Raw genomic sequence first — 19,212 nt, forward strand, 5'->3', positions numbered from 1 at the left:
CGATTTATTTATTATATATGCATCTGGATGAGTTTCTTTCACCTTCATTGAGACGTCTTCTTTATGACATTTCAGAGCCAGAACTATGCAATCATTCCTAAGGGCAAGAGAGGAATCAAGTCATAAAGAACATGAATTTGGGGCTCAGGTTTGCATTGGAAATCTGGCTCCATGCTCCCACATAATAGCTCTACCTGTCCAAATTCTACCCCTCATCTCCCAACAGGAATATGCTGAACAGAAGAAATGAAAAGACTTAGGGGAGTCATCTTCATGTCAGCCTCTTCCTTCTCCAGTTCTACTCAGTGGCTGTCACTAATACTGCCACCTACAGGCTTATTCATCCCCTCTCTTGTCATGTTCATTCACAAATCCTAGAACGCAGGATGATTAATAACTATTTGTTGAACGAATGAGCAGTAAATATATTGCACAAACATTGGTTGCATGATTCTTATAAGACAATCCTTGTATTAGGGATATAGAAAAGAAAAAGACACAGTCCCTGCCTTTGAAGAGCTCGAAGTTAACTGGACAAGACAGAGAAATAAAACAAATTAAATAATACAGTGTAGTAAATACTCATATAGAGGTATGGTGAAGATTGTGGAGGAGCGAGATAAGAGGTACCTAAGTGGGGAAGATATACCTGAGAAGGCTTCCAGACTAGAGGCAAAATCCAAGTTGAATATTGAAAGATGAATGGATGTTCGTCAGAAAAGTTGAGGAGGAAGGACAGCATTTCAGACAGAGCAGCAAGTTCAACGAGAAAAAAATGCTCTTGTCAATAGAAGAAAAAAGTGCTATTTGATAAAATTCAATATTTATTCACGTTAAAACTCTTAGAAAATTAGGTATAGCAGGTCAGGCACGGTGGCTCACGCCTGTAATCCCTGCGCTTTAGGAGGCCAAGGAGGGTGGATCACCTGAGGTCAGGAGTTCAAGACCAGCCTGGCCAACATGATGAAAACCCGTCTCTACTAAAATACAAAAAATTAGCTGGGCATGGTGGCGCAGTCCTGTAATCTCAGCTACTCAGGAGGCTGAGGTGGGAGAATTGCTTGAACCCGGGAGGCAGAGGTTGCAGTGAGCCGAGATCGCGCCACTGCACTCCAGCCTGGGGAACAACAAGAGCAAAACACTGTCTCAAAAAAAAAAAAAAAAAAAAAAGAAAGAAAGAAAAAAAGAAAAGGAAAAAGAAAATTAGGTATAGCAAGAAACTTCCTTAATCTGATAAAGGGTGTCAGGAAACTCTGGCAATGTTATGTATCTCCACATAGGCCACCTAGGCAAGACTCAACCACAGTCTGATGGAACTCTTGGTGGAATATCCTTTGATGCTCTCAAAAGCACAGCAAAATAGGCAGTCTTGTGAGGAGTTGTCACAAAGCCATGTCTTGCCCATTTCCCTATCTAGGAGGAAGCTGTCAGGAGGCAGTTTCTCAATCACCTCCCTGGTTCTGGTGAGCCTAGGACTTTCTGTTTGCTCTGCACCCTCCCACACTGATATGGTTTGGCTGTGTCCTCACCCAAATCTCATCTGAATTGTAGTTCTCATAATCCTCGCATGTCATGGGAGGGACCCAGTGGAAGGTAGTTAAATCATGGGGGCAGTTACCCCCGTGTTGTTCTTATGATAGTGAGTTTTATAAGGGGCTTTCCCCCCTTTTGCTCACCATTTCTCCTTGTTGCTGCCGTGTAAAGAAGGACATGTTTGCTTCCCCTTCTGCCCTTACTGTAAGCTTCCTAAGGCCTCTGCAGCCATGCTGAAGTGTGAGTTAATTAAACCTCTTTTCTTTATAAATTACCCAGTCTTGTGTATGTCTTTATAAGCAGCGTGAGAATGAATTAATACAGTAAATTGGTACCAGGAGTAGGCCTGTACCCTGCAAAGCCACAAGCATGGAGCTCCCCAAGGCAGTGGGAGCCCACCTCTTGCATCAGCGTGACCTGAATGTGAGATGTGAAGTCAAAGGAGATCAGTTTGGAATTTTAAGGTTTAATGACTGCCCTATTGGATTTCAGACTTGCATGGGGCCTGTAGCCCCTTCGTTTTGGCCAATTTCTCCCATTTGGAATGGGTGTATTTACCCAATTCCTGTACCCCCATTCTATCTAGAAAGTAACTAACCTGCTTTTCATTTCACAGGCTCATAGGCAGAAGGGACTTGTCTTGTCTTAGATGAGACTTTGGACTTGCACTTTTGAGTTAATGCTGGAATAAGTTAAGACTTTGGGGGGCTGTTGAGAAGGCATGATTGTGTTTTGAAATGTAAGAACATGAGATTTGGGAGGGGTTGGGGGGCAATGATATGGTTAGGCTCTGTCCCAACCAAAATCTCATCTTGAATTGTAGTTCCCATAATGTCCACGTGTTGTGGCAGGGATCCTGTGGAAGGTATTTGAATCATGGGGGTGATTACCCCTATGTTGCTGTTCTCATGATAGTAACTGAGTTCTCACAAGATCTGGTGGTTTTATAAGGGGCTTTTCCCCACTTCGTTCTGCACTTCTCCTTACACATAGAATATTTTTCTTTCCTATTACTATGAATTTTTTTTTTTAAAGATCTTTACTTCATTTGGAATTCACTGTAGCATGCTGTGAGGATTTTAATTAAATTTTCCAAATAATGTTGATTCTCCAAATTGCTATTTACTGAATTCTATCATCACTTATTTTAAATGGAACCTTTATCACATACTGAATTCCCATGTACAAACGATCTGCTCCTAGACTCAATTCTGGGGCCAGGCGCAGTGGCTCACGCCTGTAATCCCAGCACTTTGAGAGGCCAAGGCAGATGGAGTTCAAGACCAGCCTGGCCAACACAGTGAAACCTCGTCTCTACTAAAAATACAAAAATTAGCTGGGCATGGTGGTAGGTGCCTGTAATTCCAGCTACTCGGGAGGCTGAGGCAGGAGAATCCCCTGAACCCGAGAGGCAGAGGTTGCAGTGAGCCAAGATTGCACCACTACGCTCCAGCCAGGGTGACAGAGTGAGACTCTATCTCAAAAATAAATAAATAATTAGAAACAAAAATATAAGAATTTTTCTTTTCCTTCCTTCCCTCCCTCCCTCCCTCCCTCCCTCCCTCCCTCCCTCCCTTCCTTCCTTCCTTCTTTTTTTGAGAGCAAGTCTTGCTCTGTTGCCCAGGCTGGAGTGCAGTGGTGTAATCTCGGCTCACTGCAATCTCTACCTCCTGGGTTCAAGCAATTCTCCTGCCTTAGCCTCCTAAATAGTCGGGATTACAGGCGCCCGCCACCATGCATGGCTAAATTTTGCATTTTTAGTAGAGACGGGGTTTCGCCATTTTGGCCAGGCTGGTCTCAAACTCCTGACCTCAAGTGATCCAGCCACCTCGGCCTCCCAAAGTGTTGGGATTACAGGCATGAGCCACCACGCCCAGCCAAGCATTTTTCTTGGAGAGTTCTGGAAAGAATATTTATACCAAAGAAATGACTCTATTCTAGGCTTGACCTAAATTATTCCTGGATTAAAGTGCAATCCACTTTAAATAAAATATTTGAAATTAAATGAACTATTTAGGGAGGATCCTCAAAGGCAGGTCATCAGTGGTACTGTTTGTGTGAGATGCCTGGGACACTGGAGCTGATCCTTGGGTCCCCATTTGGCATAAGGAGAACAGTACCACTGAGCCACGGCAGGCACACTGGCAGATTCAACAGCAGACTTGCTACTTCTACAGCAAAGTAAAATATTCAAGACCTATTTCATTGGAGAAATAGTATCTAGTCTCCAGAGAAGGACTCACAAAAGCAAGAGTTCATTCAGGAAAACAGAATTGGAACCACATTCCACTGTGGTTTTATCCTGAGCTGTTGATGTACCCATGCCTAGTGTTGCTTAGAGAAAAAACAAAACAAAACAAAACAAACTAATTTATTTTAAATCAGTTGATAAAAGGGAAGACGGTGGTGTTTTCAATCTAATGCATACAAACTCTAAGAATATAATGCATTTAAGTACTTTACATTAAAGATGAGTCCATTGAATGTTCCAGCCATCTGCATTTATTAGAACGTATCTTCTAGCAAAGCATCGTACCCATGTCAGTACAGCATGAGTAAAATCACAGGTCACCTAGGTAGCTCAACTTTTCTGCTGATAATTTGGATGAAACTTTAATTTCCATCTGGATTCAAAGAGAAAAGAAGGTCCAGAATTAGGACTTATCCTTAACACAACTAGACGCAGTCATGACTAAAAAATTGGGAAGAGTGAGAGAGCACAAATGAGCAAGAGAAGAATGAGAAACGGTGATGAAAGTGAGATGGCTGTCTTTAGTCTGCCCTTCTCCAGATTAAGGTTTTGTTTTTTGTTTGTTTGTTTGTTTAGATGGAGTCTCGCTCTCTTGCCCAGGCTGGAGTGCAATGGCACGATCTCAACTCACTGCAACCTCTGCCTCCCGGATTCAAGTGATTCTCCTGCCTCAGCCTCCCGAATAGCTGGAATTACAGGCATGCGCCACCATGCCCAGCTAATTTTTGTATTTTTAGTAGAGACCGCATTTCACCATGTTGGCCAGGCTGGTCTCAAACTCCTGACCTCATGATCTGCCCTCCTCGGCCTCTCAAGGGGCTGAGATTACAGGCATGAGCCACCATGCCCAGCCCTTCTCCAGATTAAACATATAAATTCATGAACTGTTTCTTCTATGATAAAGTTTCAAAGTTCTCACCATTTTTAATATCCTCCTCTGGAGATTGTCTAGTGTGTCCTCCAGAGAATTATGCTAAAAATTCACCAAAATAATCCAGCATTTGGCTGAAAAACACAGAAAAGACTAGTGTTGTTACATCCATCAATCAAGAACACTTCTAGACACCGTATAGCAAAGCATGAGGTAATGGGGAAAACCTGGCACTGTATTAGATGCTGACATATAACAGCAAAAAAGACAGACAAGGTCCATGCCTTGAAAGAGTTTATGAGTTTGACAAGGAATCAAACAAATAATAAGAATGTAAGATAACAAGCTGGGTGTGGTGGCTCACACCTGTAATCCCAGCACCTTGGGAGGTGGAGATGGGCAGATCACCTGAGGCCAGGAGTTCGAGACCAGCCTGGTCAACATGGTGAAACCTTGTCTCTACCAAAAATACAAAAGTTAGTCAGGTGCGGTGCCGCACACCTGTAATCCCAGCTACTTAGGTGGCTGAGGCACAAGAATTGCTTGAACCCAAAAGGCAGAGGTTGCAGTGAACTAAGATCGCACCACTGCACCCCAGCCAGGGCAATGGTACGAGATTCTCTCTCAAAAAACAAACAAACAAACAAACAAAAATGTAAGATAACAATAAGCACTACAAATAAAATAAAGCAGAGTGATATATGTAGCCTAGGTAGTCAGGAAAGGCCAGAGAGTGACATTTGAAGTGAGTCCTAACGACAAGAGTGAACCAAGAAACTTACATGTGGAAGTACTTCTGGGCTGAAGGAAAAACTAATGCAAAGATCCTGAGACTGAATGAGCTTGACATATCCAGGGACCAAAAGATGGAAAATGATAGGAGATAAGACGATAACGATGAGCAAGGGCCACGTCATGTAGGGCTCTACTAGCAATAGAAATGAGCTTGGATATCTAATTTCATTTGAGATGGAGTAGGGACCCCTCTTAGGGGCCTGCCAGGCACCTTCCCAACCCAAGAATGGAAATAAAAGGAAAATCTTGAGTTCCTTCAAGGGAAATTCCAGGCACCTAGCTAGCCTTGAGAAGTAAATTAGCAACCTGATAAGCAAGAAGGTAATAGTAGCCTATAGTAGCCTATAATAGTAGCCAAGGAAGTTCAAGTCATAATGTGTTTACTTCTGTATAGAAACCAAAGATAATATCTTTTTTTTTTTTTTTGGCTGGGGGGAAGGAGTTTCATGCTTGTGGCCCAGGCCAGAACGCAATGGCGAGATCTTGGCTCACCGCAACCTCTGCCTCCTGGGTTCAAGTGGTTCTCCTGCCTCAGCCTCCTGAGTAGCTAGGATTAAAGGCATGCGCCACCATGCTGGGCTAATTTTGTATTTTTAGTAGAGACGGGGTTTCTCCATGTTGCTCAGGCTGGTCTCGAACTCCTGACCTCAGGTGATCCACCCGCCTCGGCCTCCCAAAGTGTTGGAATTACAGGCATGAGCCACTGTGCCTGGCCTAAACATAATATCTTAACATATGTCCCTGAGTTGTTCTTCAGAAAAGTGGACCCCCCACCGGTGGAAAAATGCCATCTGCTGGCAGGTAGACCTCAGATGAGGGAACTGAGGACTGAACTCTGATGCCCATTCTGTGTTCTGAGTCTCTTCCTGTAGGGCCTGGAGGAAGTCACACTCACAGGCCAGAGCTCAACATTCCTTTCTGCTGTTGCCAAATTTTATTTTCTTGTTTTTTTTTCTTTTTTGAGACGGAGCCTCGCTCTGTTGCCAGGCTGGAGTGCAGTGGTACGATCTTGGCTCATTGCAACTTCCACCTCCTGGGTTCAAGCGATTCTCCTGCCCCAGCCTCCTGAGTAGCTGGGACTACAGGCGCCCACCACCATGGCCGGGTAATTTTTGTATTTTTAGTAGAGACGGGGTTTCACCAAGTTGCCCAGGATGGTCTCGATCTCTTGACCTTGTGATCCGCCCACCTCGGCCTCCCAAAATGCTGGAATTATAGGCATGAGTCACCGCATCCAGCCAAATTTTTGACAAAACTTCGCCTCCTTAAGCAATTGCAAATCAGAAAATCTTTGAATCCACCTGTGGGCCCCTGCTTTAAGGTGTCCCACCTTTTGAGGTCAAAGCAATGTATAGCTTTCATGTATCGATTTTTTGCTTTGTGATCTCTGCCTCCCTGGCTTTAAAAACCCTTAAGCTATCAGGGAGTTTGTGTCTTAACCATAAGTTGCCTATTTCTCCTTGCTTGGGGCCCTGCAATAAATGCCTCCCTTTTTTTCATTGCAAATTCCAATGTCAGTGTTTGACTTTGTGGTGACAGGCAGGAGGATGGGCCCAGGTTGGGTTGGTCACAAAATGCAAGGCTACTGCGAGGTCTTTAGCAAAGAAATGACTATATATATATATTTTTGAGACGGAGTCTCGCTCTGTTGCCCAGGCCGGAGTGCGGTGGCACGATCTCGGCTCACTGCAACCTCCGCCTCCCTGGTTCAAGTAATTTTCTGCCTCAGCCTCCGGAGTAGCTGGGGCTACAGGCACCCACCACCACACCCAGCTAATTTTTGTATTTTTAGTAGAGATGTGGTTTCACCATCTTGGCCAGGCTGGTCTTGAACTCCTGACCTTGTGATCTACCTGCCTTGGACTCCCAAAGTGCTGGGATTACAGGCGTGAGCCACCACACTCGGCCTATATATATATGTGTGTGTGTGTGTGTGTGTGTGTGTGTGTGTGTGTGTATATATATATATGTGTGTGTGTATATATATGCGTGTGTATATATATACATACACTCTCTCTATATATAGTGTGTGTATATATATGTGTATATATATGTGTGTGTATATATATATTTTTTAATTGTAGCTTTGGCTACTGTGTTGAGAATGAATTGTAACCTGGCAAGTGTGGAAGCAGGGAAAGCTCTACAAAGGCTTTTTGCAGTGGTCCAAGCAAAAGATGTTGATGGATTGATTTAGGTGAAAGCAGAATAGGTGGTGCCAAGGGTTCTAATTCAGATCACATTTTAGAGGTACAGTCAGCAGGATATTATTGCTGCAATAAGGGGGAAAGAAACCTAGGATGATTGTTAGTTTATGGACATAAGTGACTAGGTGGATGGTGGTAACAGGTAATTGACGGGGGACAAGAGAAACAGATTTACGGGAGGAAACTATAAAACAGGATTATTCAGTTTGTCTCCCAGAGGAAACTGGGAGACAGCTACTTGGGTCTAAGTCTCTGAATATTATCCTAGAGGATTGAGGTATACTAAGTTGTTGATTAACTGAATAAACTGAAATAGATGTTATCATAAATAATATCTGGCATTTTTATATAGAGATATATAATTGTTGATATATTTATTATCTGGTATAGATAATCATATATAATAACTGAAATTTGTTCAGTGACAGTTACTGCTATATGGACACTGATATACTGATTGTCTTATTTAACCATCACAGTAACCCTATGAGAAAAGTACTATTTATTATCTCCATTTCACAGACGAGAAAACTGAGGTTCAGTGTGCAGGGAACTTTCTTGAAATCAACAACTAGTAAGTGAAGGAGCAGGATTAGAATCCAGGCATTTTGACCACAGAATCCCTCCTATTTCTCTTCTCCTGCCTTCTCTATTTCCTTCTGGTGATGTGTGCCACTCTGAATTAGGTGACTGCCTTCTGTTACTGAACCACAACTTCCCTGAGGACAGGGACCTCGTATCATTCACCCCTAATTCCACAAGCCAACTAAAATCCCTAAGCAACCATCTAGGCCCACCTCCTCATTCTCTTAGTTACTCCATTAGCTGGCTTGGTTCTATGACCAAGCCATCATCAATGATGATCATTATCATCATCATTATGATGACGTATGCTGACTTCATATTGGTGGTTTCACTTCATAATCCTGAAAGGAGATCATTTTCATCCGAAGGAGACAGAAAGGGCAGATAAACTGGACTAGAGTTAAACTTCTCCTTTTGTCCATAGGGCAAAAAATAAATATATTTAAATAATAAACAAAATTCCAATGTTCTTTTATTTTCTTATTTTTGTATTTTTAGTGGAATACCAACTTCATGTACACCTGGCTTATTCAGGTGAGTGAAAGTCGACAGGACAACTAACAGGCTTAAAAAATAACATTAAACATTGGGGAAGCAAAAGTTATTCCTGGAGGTAATTATATTTCACTGTGAAGTATTCTCAAGACAGTAAATTCTCACAAATATTTTGCAGCACCCATAAAATTCAATGGACCACCATCCAGACAAAAGGATAAAAACAGAACACATCAAGATAATGAATTTTCTTCAAACTATTCAGGTAAATTAATGCATTCTTCACATTCAGTGAGATTACAGTTATTTCAAAAGATAGGTTAAGGCTTCTTTCGTACGCTGTGTAATTCTTTCTTTATCTGTGTTTAGGTTCACAGTACTGTACATAAAATACAATAATTGGATGAGTATTTGCTCAGATATTAAATATTGTCATCTTTCATGTCTATAAACTGACCATTCTCTTTAGGGATTCCTGCTTTGTTCTCTTTCACTTGTTTTTGCTTAACACCGAAAAAAAAAAAAAAAAAAAAAAAAAAAAAAACAAAAAAACCTTGTTTACAAGCAGATTATATGAACATGGCTATATGACTTTAATTGTAATTTGACATATGTGTTTTATGTGCTTTAATTGGCAGGGCATATTAATCCAGATGTAGACAATTTGCAAGTGTACAGCTTTCTTTTTTTAAAATTTTACTTTAAGTTCTGGGATACATGTGTAGAATGTGCAGGTTTGTCACATAGGTATACATGTGCCATGGTGGTTTGCTGCAGCCATCAACCCTTCATCTAGGTTTTAAGCCCCACATGCATCAGGTATTTGTCCTAATGCTTTCCCTCCCCTTTCTCCCCCCTCCCTGTGTCCATGTGTTCTCATTGTTCAACTTCCACTTATGAGTGAGAACATGTGGTGGTTGGTTTTCTGTTCCTGTGTTAGTTTACTGAGAATGATGGCTTCTAGCTTCATCCATGTACCTGCAAAGAACATGAACTCATTCTTTTCTCTTCTTTCTTTCTTTCTTTCTTTTTTTTTTTTTTTTTTTTGAGACTGAGTCTTGCTCTGTTGCCCAGGCTGGAATGTAGTGGTGCAATCTTGGCTAACTGCAACTCCTGCCTCCCGGGTTCAAGCAATTATCTGCCTCAGCCTCTGAGTAGCTGAGATTACAAGCGCCTGCCACCATGCCCAGCTAATTTTTTTTGCATTTTTAGTACAGATGGGGTTTCACCATCTTGACCAGGTTGGTCTTGAACTCCTGACCTCGTTATCCAACTGCCTCATCCTCCCAAAGTGCTGGGATTACAGGCATGAGCCACCACTCCCAGCCTTGAACTCATTCTTTTTTCTGGCTGCATAGTAGTCAATGGTGTATATGTACCACATTTTCTTTATCCAATCTATCATTGATGGGCATTTGGGTTGGTTCCAAGTCTTTGCGATTGTAAACAGTGTTGCACTAAACATACGTGTGCATGTGTCTTTATGGCAGAATGACTTACAATCCTCTGGGTAAATACCCAGTAACGGGGTGGCTGGGTCAAGTGGTATTTCTGATTCTAGATCCTTGAGGAGTTGCCACACTGTATTCCACATTAGTTGAACTAATTTACACTCCCACCAACAGTGTAAAAGCATTCCTATTTCTCCAAAGCCTTTCCAGCATCTATTGTTTCTTCAAAGTTATTTGTCTTCTGCTTTGCATTTTTAGGTTTTTGTTTGTTTTGTTTTGTTCTTTTTTTAGAGACAGGTTCTTGCTGCTGCTCAGGCTGGACTCAAAACTCCTGGGTTCAAGTGCTCCTCCTGCTTCAGCCTCGCAAGTAACTGGGACTACAAGGAACAGCTGGGACTATAGGCAGGCACTACCATACTTGCTGCTTTTTTGCTTGACTGCTAGTTGGTATTTTGTTTATCTCAAAAGACAGGAGTCAACACTTGATAATTGGAAAAGTCAGGAAAGAGATCTTTGTTGGAGTTATGTGGTATGCAAAAACGATTCAATTTATTACAAAGAAAGTGAAATCTATACAATATATCATTTAATTAGTGATACTCCTGATCCCTCCCTGACACTGGCTTTCTGACCTTCTGATGAAAACACAAGCTTCCCTCCAGGTCCTCAACCCAGGAAGATGTTTCCCAATGTATACTGTAACAGGAGCAGACCGGAAATCAAATTGATTCAGTTGTTAATGTTCCATATTACTGATGACAAATATTCAATATGAACATGCCCTCATAATTTTGCAAGTGCAGCAAAATTATTCTACTGAACATTGGAATACATTACATTACGTTTATTAACATTTAGCATTTTTGCTATTTGAAAACCACATTTTATGATCCTTGTATAATATCAAATTATTTCCTTATCTTCTTAAATCTATCTCTATCCTTTGTCCACTCTCTGATTTCCCTCAACAGCTTTCTAATTGGGATCCCTGCATCCAGCCATTTTATACAATTGCTGGAGCAGTACAGAAGGTGGAAAACCTGGAGGATGGGTGGGGAACCATAGCCATTGCCACGGGCATTGTGCTACATGACTCCAAGAGGGACCAGTGTGGTCACCACTAGCATACATAGAGCACATTTATGCAAATTAGAGAAAGGTGCTCCCTCTCGACAGATAGATTGGAAAAAGACACCTCTCTGGATTAACAGATCGGTAAAGCACTCTCTCTTGTGGGACATATTAAGAATGAGGACCCTCTGTGGGCTTACGTAGCTCTGTGGGCTCATGGCATAGCAAACACAATACAGGCTTAATTCCAGGCCTTACTGCCTACTCTTACCCACCAGGTACCTTTGTGCAATGCAAATTATGCAATCATATACAGCAGTCCTGTGAGCAGCTTTCTGACCTTTTTGTTTCTTCTGTCTTGGCTTTCTCTCCTGGAACCCTATAAGGCCACTTGATTCAGAGTTCTTTGGGCCAGTGGGACACAATTGTGTCTTGCAAGGTTTCTCCCTTCCTAGATCGGACCCTTTTTCGTTTTCTTTTATGTTTACCAAATGCCCGCTATGAGCAAGCCACTGCTCCTCACCCATTCTCACTCATTGTAAAACACATGGGTTTATTCACCTTTCTAAAGCTCAGGTATGAATGTTTCATCACTTGCCGGCTTCAAAATCTTTGTCCTACCCAAGCGTCGAGCACAGAGTCCTGGCCACATGTCAGAAGTCGTGGATTGTGGTCCCAAAGTGCTGGGATTACAGGTGTGAGCCAACACGGGTAGAGACAGGGTTTCACCATGTTGGCCAGGCTGGTTTTGAACTCCTGATCTCAAGTGATCTGACTGCCTTGGCCTCCGAAAGTGCTAGGATTACAGGCGTGAGCCATCGCACCCAGTGTTTTCTAACATTTTTAATGACAATTTTTAAATATACAGAAAAATTAAAAGAATTGTACACTGAACACACCCATCACCTAGATCCTGAAATTAAACATTTTAGTATATTTACTTTGTATAGCCCATGTTATTTTTATCATACCATTCTCCCTTTCTGTTTGATGTCACGAACCTCAGGGTTTTTTTCAGCTCTAGTAGGCTAAGCTAGCTCATCCTTTACCAATGAAGAGACAGAATGAGAGGGAAGGCGAAGGGTGGGACTAATGACAGTCAACCCAAATTAACAGATTTAAGGAATGAATAATGTATTTATGTCACCTCTTGTACTTTAATTTATGCCAACTATAACGTTTTTATTGTTTTATTCCAGGTACAGTGAAAAATGGAAGTATTATCTCAGAAATTACAACTGAGAGGGATGAAGATATAGCATATGCTATACCTAAAAGATACATCAAACAGGATATTGGGAATATTGAATATTGGAATTGATGAAATTTAATTTACGATTGTCCTATAATGCCTTTTCATTACAGTACCACACAAATTGAGGCAATAAATGCATATTTGATCAAAAAAGTATGGCCACTCGTCTTTTAACCAGATAGATTGCAAATGTCATTAGAATTCAGATTCTACGAGGCAGGAAAGAAGTGTTTTGACTAGAGACAAGGGCAGATGGAGTAAGAGAGTCAGGCATTCAGTAGGAATTTAATTTGTATTTGCTTAGACAAGGCTGTGCAATGTAGTCTCAGTTCTATATTTATTTAAGGTGATATATCTTCTTTCGGTATATCTGATTTTCTAATAACAATATGATGAACAAATATGTTACTGATAGACAAAGTTAAATTCATCATGGGGACTTCATTTTTAGCAGTGATTGCACATAGACAAGCCCTTGCTTAAGAAATTTTTATTGTATACATAGCCAGCCACCGCATTTCCCTGAAACACGGAATGACTGTTTTTGGCAACATGTAAGCACAGTCATGTGCCATATAATGACATTTCAGTCAATGGCAGACTACATATAGAACAGTGATTCCATAAGATTATAATAACACATTTTTACAGTACCTTCTTCTTTTTCTTTCTTCCTTTTTCTTTTTTTTGGAAACAGAGTCTCACTTTGTTGCCCAGGCTGGAATGCAGTGGCACCAGCTCAGCTCACTGCAACCTCTGCCTCCCGGGTTCAAGCGATTCTCCTGCCTCAGCCTCCTGAGTAGCTGGGATGACAGGCACCTGCCACCGCATCTGGCTAGTTTTTGTATTTTTAGTAGAGATGGGGTTTCACTAGGTTGGCCAGTCTAGTCTCGAACTCCTGGCTTCAAGTGATCTGCCTGCCTTGGCCTCCCAAAGTACTAGGATTACAGGCATGAGCCACTGCAGCCAGCCTATAGTACCCTTTTTATGTTTAGATACACAGATATGTATCATCTTGTTACAACCGCCTCCAGCATTCAGTACAGTCACACGCTAGACAGGTTTGCAGCCTAGGAACAACAGGCTACACGATATAGCCTAGGTGTGTAGTAGGCTATACCATCTGAGTTTGTGTAAGTACATCATGATGTTAACATAACAACGAAATCAATTAATGCATTTTTCACACGCATACCCCCGTCAAATGACTGTATATACTAAACAGCATGCACTATCCATTGAGTAAGCAACTACACCTCAACTAAGGTTTTATTTGTTGTCAAATAATGCTGATAATGATGATAACAACCACTAAATTATTATGGTAAAATAAGTGTTTCAGATCGGTGTTTTTCAAAATGTGGGGATTTACTCCTGAGTTGCACCATGATATTAATTTTTCAAAACTAAATCACAACTTAATATAACTGAGAATAGAAAATATTTTGGTCCATCACATGTAATACATGTTTTGTAAAACTTTTCAGTTACACACACACCAATGCAAATACTTGGTTGTGATGCCAAATGTATGTGGTCAAAAGTTTTGAAAGCCACTGTTTAAGTTGCTGGCCATCACCCCAACATCCCACCTGAAATACAGTGCCATAAAAGAAACATACTCCAGTTGAAGTCTTAGCAGTACAGAGCAGAGAAGGACAACTACCTCTCTTTTGCCCCAGACTCCTATCCTTATCAGCTCAGCCTATGACAATATCACGTTTTCGTTGTTGTTGTTGTTGTTGTTGCATATAGATCACCCTGTTTGCACATATCAAGCTGGTGCTGAAGCTCAATTCCTTTCAAAGGGTATTATCACGTTCAAATTATATTAGACAAAGTGAGCCACAAAGTATCATCATATTATTAGCAGAAAAAGTAGACTGTGAACAAGACCCACATAAGTTTCTTATACTGCTTATTCAAATATATAACATCATGACAAGTTTGAAGAAGTACAAACGTATTTGTTCTACTAAAATTAAGTTAAAAAAAAAAATAAAGGAGTATAGGCTGGGAGCGATGGCTCACGCCTGTAATCCCAGCATTTTGGGAGGCTGAGGTGGGCAGATTACCTGAGGTCAGGAGTTCGAGACCAGCCTGGTCAATATGGTGAAACCCTGTCTCTACTAAAAGTACAAAAGAAGCAGCCGGGCGCGGTGGTGCATGTCTGTAATCCCAGCTACTTGGGAAGCTGAGGCAGGAGAATCGCTGGAACCCTGGAGGTGGAGGTTGCAGTGAGCCGAGATCGCACCACTGCATTCCAGCCTGGGCAATAGAGGGAGACTCCCTCTCAAAAAAAAAAGGAAGAGAGAGAGAGTATATTGCCATGTAAGTGTGTTTATTTTGTTTATTTTCAGGTAACCATTTTAGGATCACTTTGTCATAAGCAAATGTAGGCAAAATGAGATGGAAAACAAAAATCAAAGGAATCTTGCTGCTGATAAAAGACAGAATGTTTGTCTCTGGGTTACCTAGTTTGGTTATTTAGATATCTGGGTTAACTAAATCTACATTGATCCAATTTAGTCAAAGCTGCAAATTTTTGTGTATTTCATTAGTACATATAAATATCAACACAGGCATGAAGTTTCCAAAGTAATTCTCTAAAAATTAAATAGAATATCCCCCTGAAGATTCACTGCTCAATTAAAAAGCTGAGTTAATGTAATCTCTCATAGTTTTCATATTTGGCTTACCCAATTTCTTGAACATCTTTAATAATGTTTAGTAGAGGCCAAATTCTTCCCAAGCAACCAGTATGCTTCTGGAGTGCCCTCTCTCTTCTCATCTCTGGCTCTTTGAATACAAATAAGCTAAGTCAAAAAAATTACTTTTCGTTACATAAGCCAAAGAGAATTAAGAAAGTCAGTAGGTTAGGAAAAGTAAAATTTTCTGTTATACATTTTCACATCAAAGAGAAACAGCTGTTGGATGATCCACTCTTTGGTATTATCAAAGACATGCCTTTCCTACTTATCAACACAGAAATCTGATGGTGGATCACCTGAGGTTGGGAGTTCGAGAACAGCCTGGACAAACATGGTGAAACCCCATCTCTACTAAAAATACAAAAATTTGCCAGGCATGGTGGTGGGCACCTGTAATCCCAGTTACTTGGGAGGCTGAGGCAGGAGAATCGCTTGAACCAAGGAGGCAGAGGTTACGGTGAGCTGCGACTGGGCCACTGCATTCTAGCCTGGGTGACAGAGTGAAACTCTGTCTCAAAAAAAAAAAAAAAAAAAAAGAACAGAAAAAAGAAATCTGAGACCTGACTATAATGATTCAAAAGTCCATTTCCGCCTTTCTCTCCCACTAACCTCAACGCACAAGAGACTCACACAAATGTTTTTATAGCTTTCCAATAAAATAGTCACATGATTAAGACATGATAGTTCTCAGTTACAATTTATTCTTATATTCCTATATGTTAATATGTCTAGTTGTCTGGAACAGTTTAAGAAAAGATCTCAATTAGCTTATCAAAATGTTAAAATACTATTATTAGTAGTGGGAAAAGTGAGCTAGGAGGACAAAGCTGTGTCCACAGAAATTAAAAAGCTACTAGAAATGTTCTTTTTCTCAGGCAGGAAATCTATCAGTTCAATTTGTCAGATCCCTGGTTACGTGAAAGCTACATGGGACTTCATGCAGTTAGAGGTAATAAAGATTAACATCAAGGCCACAGCTACAGAAATGAAGGAGTTTTCATCAGGTTATGCTCAGAGACAGCTTATTCGGTTGCTTGCTTCATTTTGCAGGGAAATTCCAAGCATCTAAAGCAGAGTTCACTGAACAAACTGTTTTCTTAGGCAAAGCATTTCCAACAGACATACACATTGATGTGGTGCTCCTCCTGCTGTTAGAACACAGATGGTACCTCTTCCACCCATGCCAACTGCCTCAATCTGATATAAAAAAACATGATCCATGCCCACTTAAGTGTATCCTTGAACAAACCTTAGAGAATATTAGGGAAAACATTCATCCCCAGGGATATTTATCCCTATTTTGGAGACATGCCTGTGATTAAAAAATACTCTGCGTGTAATAGTAATAAGAGTACAACAGGTATGATCATATAAACCTGGTTTAAAAGTTCTAAAATTTCAGGATACTTGTTTCAGAAAATCTAAAGCGAAAACATTTCCATAGCAAAGTGCACTTTTAAGATACATTAATTAAGGCATGCATAGTTTACATCTTTGACAATCGAATACATACACAGAAAATCATTCAAAGGCATGGATAAAAGGCCCAAGAGACAAAGAGATAATAGACGTTTACTGAAGTAGATGGCCCTTGTCATACTCCATAGGAAATAAAAAATTTACTATTGTTTCTAGTATAAGTTAAGAACTTATTTATATACTTAATAAATTTTTAGGAAAGTGGAAAACCAAATTTATTTATTTTTAATTTTTATTTTTTGTAGAGATAAGGTATTGTTGCCCAGGCTGGTCTCGAACTCTTGGCCTCAAGCGATTCTCTTGCCTCAGCCTCCCAAAATGCTGGGATTCTAGGTGTGAGCCACCATGCTCAGCCCCAGCTTTAAAATTCAATTTTTATTTTTCTGACTTTCATTTGAGTTTCAGAGGTACATGTGCAGAATTGTTATAAAGGTAAATTGCATGTCACAGGGGTTTGGAGTATAGATTATTTCATCACCCAGGTAATACATATAGCACCTGATAGGTACTATACTTATTATACTTATTATACTTAGATCCTCATTTTCTTCTCACCCTCCACCCTGAAGTAGGCCCCGGTAGGTACCTACTGTTCCCTTCTTCGTGTCCACGTGCACTCAACTTTTAACTCCCACTTACAAGTGACAACATGCGGTATTTGATTTTCTGTTCTTGCATTAGTTTGTTTAGGATAGTGGCCTCCAGCTCCATCCACGTTGCTGCAAAGGACATGATTTTGTTCACTTTTATGACTGCATAGTATTCTATGGTGTATATGCATCACATTTTCTTTATCCAGTCTACTGCTGATGTACATTTAGGTTGATTCCATGTCTGTGCTATGGTGAATATTGCTGCAATGAACATACACATGCATGTGTCCTTATGGTAGAACAATTTATATTCCTTTGGGTATATAGGATTTTATATTCCTTTGGGTATATAGGATCGCTGGGTCGACTGATAGTTGTGTTTTACGTTCCTTGAGAACTGCTTTCCATAATGGCTGGATTAATTTACATTCCCATCAGCAATGTATAAGCTCCCTTTTCTCTACACCCTCACCAGCATCTGTTAGTTTTTGACTTTTCAGTAATAGTCATTCTGACTGGTGTGCGATGGTATCTCATTGTCATTTTGTTTCACGTTTCTCTAGTGACTAGGGATGCTGAGCGTAAAATTCTATTTTCCACATCATTTTTTAGACAATTGGCACATATTATTCCCTCAAAATTCCACTGTTAATATTTTTATATTTCCCTACTTTTCTCTTGCCCTTTTCGTACCTATTTTTACTCCTCAACAATTATTAGCTCAATCATATTTTGTATAAGTGCTGGCAATAAAATACAAAAGGAAGATCAGTAGGGAAAAGAAGAGATTAAGTGAAAATGAAAAGTTGGAAAAGCTATTAAAGAAAAGAAAATAAAGAATACTTGTGGTAGCCATGAAATCTCCTCTTTTTTTCTGTGCCTCTCAGAATTCACACTACGGGGAGTATATTTCACTCACACAGCTGCTGGGCTCTGAAATCTATCACGGTATTTGCACCGAAGCCACACTTATCATTAGCTGCTCCTAGACAGTAACTGAATGAGGCAGGGATGTTACCAGCAGTGAATCCATATGGGTCTGCAGCAACCTCAATTCTTGCCTCCTCAGAAGAAATAATTTGACCAAGGGGCATAAGGCAGAGGCAAGTTTTAGAGCAGGAGTGAGAGTTTAATGAAAAGCTTTGGAGTAGCAGTGAAAGGAAGTACACTTGAAGGAGGGCCAAGCAGGTGACTTGCGCGGTCAAGTGCACAGCTTGACCTTTGACTTGGGGTTTTATTCATTGGGATTCTTTCAGGGTCTGAATTTCTTTTTTTTTTTTTTTTTTTTTGAGACGGAGTCTTGCTCTGTAGCCCGGGCTGGACTGCAGTGGCCGGATCTCAGCTCACTGCAAGCTCCGCCTCCCGGGTTTACGCCATTCTCCTGCCTCAGCCTCCGGAGTAGCTGGGACTACAGGCGCCCGCCACCTCGCCCGGCTAGTTTTTTTTTTTTTTGTATTTTTAGTAGAGACGGGGTTTCACCGTGTTAGCCAGGATGGTCTCGATCTCCTGACCTCGTGATCCGCCCGTCTCGGCCTCCCAAAGTGCTGGGATTACAGGCTTGAGCCACCGCGCCCGGCCCAGGGTCTGAATTTCTTCTCCTCTGATTCTTCCCTTGGAATGGGCTGTCCGCACGCACAGTGGCCTGCCAGCCCTTGGGAGGGGTTGCATGAGCAATGCGTTTACTGGAGGTGTACACATGCTCACTTGAGGCATTCTTCCCTTATCAGTAGAATGTTCTTAGAAGAACGTCTTATACCGGATAAACTTTGCCATTTTGCCTCTTAGTGCACATGCTTGAGCCCAACTGACCAACTCCTGAGATCTTATTGGGAAGCTGCTGATCACCAGTTTCAGGCGTTTTCTATCTATTGGGAGACCTCCTTTCCCTGGTGCCAGCTGCGACTAATAATTATTT

The 19,212-nt window shown here is 41.0% G+C and overlaps 1 long non-coding RNA gene across 6 annotated transcripts in view; it reads left to right on the plus strand.

Annotated features, from left to right (window-relative positions):
* LOC119620967 (uncharacterized) overlaps window positions 1-12,660 on the plus strand; it is a 30,040-nt gene extending 17,380 nt beyond the window's left edge. For all 6 annotated transcript variants that reach the window (XR_005237517.2, XR_005237516.2, XR_012091898.1 and 3 more), the window contains 4 exons: window positions 8,741-8,776; window positions 8,916-9,002; window positions 10,480-10,590; window positions 12,459-12,660. This is a non-coding gene — a long non-coding RNA (uncharacterized lncRNA). The remainder of the gene's footprint in view (window positions 1-8,740; window positions 8,777-8,915; window positions 9,003-10,479; window positions 10,591-12,458) is intronic.
* Window positions 12,661-19,212: the final 6,552 nt, after the last annotated feature.

The sequence above is a fragment of the Chlorocebus sabaeus genome, chromosome X (genome assembly GCF_047675955.1).
Source record: "Chlorocebus sabaeus isolate Y175 chromosome X, mChlSab1.0.hap1, whole genome shotgun sequence".
NCBI classification, from domain to species: Eukaryota; Metazoa; Chordata; class Mammalia; order Primates; family Cercopithecidae; genus Chlorocebus; species Chlorocebus sabaeus.